The 3,924-nt window shown below is 40.2% G+C and overlaps 1 protein-coding gene across 1 annotated transcript in view; it reads left to right on the top strand.

Annotated features, from left to right (window-relative positions):
* OSTN (osteocrin) overlaps window positions 1-3,924 on the top strand; it is a 73,954-nt gene that overhangs the window by 44,748 nt on the left and 25,282 nt on the right. The window lies entirely within an intron of this gene.

Here is a 3,924-nt window from a genome sequence, read left to right as displayed (position 1 = left end):
TCATGGAGGGAGACAGGGGGCAGGCTTGTAGGGTGTGCCCTTTGGCTGTTTGAATGACTGTACATTCCTGAGTGTTTTGGTGCACATCAAAAAAAAAAAAAAAAAACCCAAAAAACAGAGGGAATAGAAGCAAATATTATTGAATGATGAAGCATGCAGGGGATTGTAATCATTGTGATGAAATTAATACAATAGGATGAGGGTAAAACTGATGTTCCACCATGTAAACTATCACTAAATTCACAATAAAAACTTTAATTTTAAAAAAAGCAGCTATAATTATACTATCAGCATAATAATATCAACTGTCTGAATAACTATTTACTATTGGAAGATATTGATGATTGGCCTGGACTTTTTCTTAGAGCTAGTTTCCTTCATTCCTTCACACATAACTGAAAAAAAACTTGAAAATAATTATAATAAGCTACATTTGAGTTAATTACTACTATAAAACATTTTCACAACTGTTTTTCACTAATTATCCACTTAATATATTGAATTACACAAAGCAAATAATATTATTGTATCGGTAAGACTTCAAATTGGAAACAGATGGCAAATTTGACATAGGAAAATTTTATTAAGGTTTACTAATAATGGGATTCTTTATGAAAAGTGTAAATAGATCACAATGAATGCTGTATAAATCCAAGGCAGATCTCAGAAGAGAACCATGGACAGAAGTAATGACCTTTGATGAAGGAAATAATCCCCTGGCAGTGACCATACAAGGATGGATGAGGAAAAATTATCCTGGCTCCCTTCCACTTTCTCAGGTCACTCACCAAGACTGCCCTTTGCCTGACTTACTCCAAAGCCAGAAGGCACAGGAACTCTTGTGTGACCCAGACAGGTCAGACTCCTGAGGCCAAAAACAGGGTGAGTAAGAGTGGAAGGTGACTCTGGAGGACAGACAGAAGACACCCAGATAGCTACACATATATTCTAGATTAGAAATAACAATCACTGTGCTCCTGGATGTTGTTATTAGACCACTTAATTGATTGGAAGAAAAAGGCTCCAAACTATATAATCAAAAACATTTAGCTTCCATTGCCATTGATTCAAGCAGAGTTAATGTTCCCTGTTTCTTGAATTAAAAACTAAGTCAAGATGACTCTGCTGATCATCATAAAATATAAAAAAATCCCTCTCTTCACTTTAAAAAACCAACCATACTTGACAAATTAAAATAACCAGTTTTATGTTTAAGCCAAATCCATGAATATTATTAGAGCTTCACTTTTCTGATACTTAAGTCTTATTCTAGTTAGAAAGTTGTGGTGGAAAGGGAGTTGTGGTGAATTTATCAATAGCTCCCTTCCTCACTGCAATAGGCTACTCTCTCTCCTTTAGATTTGAGGATGTGGATGAAGTGAGATTTTTAAAACAAAAAAGTCTTTTTTCATAACCATGAAAGCCTGTCATGGTCTGTCTTTAGTCATCTCTGACTTTGGTAAATGCTTAAAGCTGACTTGTTGTAATAGGTTATTGTGGCGTCTTCATATAACTCCCATTGGGAATATTACCTCCAGCAGTGTTCCTCTTCCAGGAGTAAGTTTTGCTCCTAATAACCACACTTCCCTCTTAGCTTCTCTATTAGACTAGTACCTGTACCCTTCTGCTAAATTGCCTCACCTATCCATCCTGGTGTGATGCTGCAGGATAATGCACTGGACTGCAAGATCAGTTTGAATCACAAGGTTGGCAGTTCAAACTCAGCTGCTCCTCAGAAACTCCATACAGGGTTGCTGTTGACGGATTAACAACAAAAACAACAAAATCACCCCTGGCAGATCGTCCTTGGGTCCTTTTTACAATTAATCCAGGCTAACTCTACCCATACGCCTTATATCTGTTACAGAAAACCCATATCCTGACCTCTGGTGGCAGAAAGTGAAGCTGTTCCTTTTGCAGCCATCTCATTATCCTGACACTGAGGCAATTCTCACAGATTCTTGACTATTACATGTTGTTGACATTACACTATATCATGTCTATTATTCTCCATAGATATGGGTCAATCTCTCTGAGTGATTTTCTTAAAGCTCTTCTCCCATATAAAGTAAGAGGAAAATGATAAAGTGTTTGAATATATGCTCTAGAAAAATTCTTCCTTCTTGGTTAATTTTACATCAATTCTTTTATTGAATTAAAGTTGACATCAACAATATGTTGTCATATTGTTGTAAATACTGCATAAGTCTAACATTTCTGTTTGGATTGCAAAAGAGAGCATTTGCCACCTACTCTTTTTTTTTTTAAGTTTTTATTGTGAGGTTTACATGGGACAACATCAGCTTTACACTCATTCTATCATATTTCATTTCATTGCAATGATTACAATCCCCTCATGTGTCATCAAATAACCAAAGGGTGCACCACACAGGCCTGCCCCCTGGCCACCAGCACACAACCCTTCTCTCTCCCTAGTCCAGTGTCCCCAGCCAATCCATCTGTCCACATTATCTTCTCTGTCTCCATCCCTGGTGTCACTGCCTCTCTGGGTAGGGTCCCGCTCTCTGTTCTTCTCACCTGATGGTCCTAGGGACCTCCACTTCTGGACTGCAAAATCAATCACTCTCTTCCTTTTGTCAAAAAACATCTACTTCTATATTTCCTAGCCTCACAGTCAGACCTGATAGCAATTATTAACTATTGTACCACACAAGTCTTATCCCATTTCATTTCGTCAGCCCAGTCCCAACAGATTGGAAATCATTCAGTGGTGATTCTACCAACCTCTGCCCTGTTTGGAACTAGGCTCCCTCTTGAAAGCTTGTAAGCCAGTCACTTCTTGCCTTTATAGGCCCCCTCATTTTGGGTAGCCAATGTCTAAGTTGCCCATCCCTGTCAACCCTGTGTACCAAGGGGGTGGGAGTGACACTCACTGTAAAGTTCATCAAATTGTAGCAGGTTACTATTTTTTTTTCCCCTCTTCTTTCTTTTACTAGTTGAGTTCTGATCATCCAGCCATTGAAGCCAGGTCAAGTGGGTACTATCTGCAAGTATGGGTGTTCTTATGCATCTCCCCTCACTTCATATCAGCTGGATGATTCACTCTCCACTCTAGTCCTCTAGGCCATGTCACTGCCTCTGGGCCTAGGAATCCCTGTCTCTTGCCATACTGCTGGCCATCCAGGTCTCCACCCGGGTTCACAGAGGTCTGTTGAATATGCTCAGACTTAGCTCACAACTTCATTGCTGTTTTTTCTCCCTCTTCCCCTTACTGGTGACCAACGTGGTCACCAGTCAGACCACATGCCTGCTCATGTATCCCCATTGAGTCTCAGTCTTGGAAGGGGATTTGGTCTGAAGAGTCCAGACCACTTGCCTTGATGACTCCCAGGTGAACAGATTACTTGTTCTTGTAGTAATGGATCAGACTGCCTTTATTGTTCCGGGTTTTTCCTGCCACTTTTTCTTTCATGAAGTATCTTCTGTTCTTCTAGCCACTCCTGGCTGGTCTACTCTTCCTTTCCAGTGGAAATTTCCTACCTCAGTCAGTTCTGGATGGGGTTCTGGATTCCACCTATGATCTTGTGCAATGTAAAGGCTCCAAAGGAAGCCTCTATCACTGGGAAACTTCTAGCCCCCTTTAAGGTATTCCAATCAGTTATAGGCTGAAGATGGATTTACAAGCTTTCTGAAGTGATGTTTCTGGCTATTTCTTTCTTCCTGCCTCAAGTGTCTATTTTACAATGGTAGGCAAGGGAAACCAAGATTCAAAAGACAGCCAAGCATCTAAACATTATTTCCCTCTTTTACCCCTTCAAACCATGCCTCAATCCCTGTATCCCGGAGCCCTATTGTTCCAAGGTTGTACATACATTATCATTTACCTCTGTCCCACTTAGCCCATGAGAACCTGCCTAACTGTTCTCCAATCAGCCTTGTTCTTCCATTCCCCTCCCCCTTCTT

This window comes from Chrysochloris asiatica, unplaced genomic scaffold (assembly GCF_000296735.1).
Source record: "Chrysochloris asiatica unplaced genomic scaffold, ChrAsi1.0 scaffold00177, whole genome shotgun sequence".
Lineage (NCBI taxonomy): Eukaryota > Metazoa > Chordata > Mammalia > Afrosoricida > Chrysochloridae > Chrysochloris > Chrysochloris asiatica.
The sequence above is the reverse complement of the archived record's forward strand: the minus strand, read 5'-3'. Positions and strand labels throughout refer to the sequence as shown.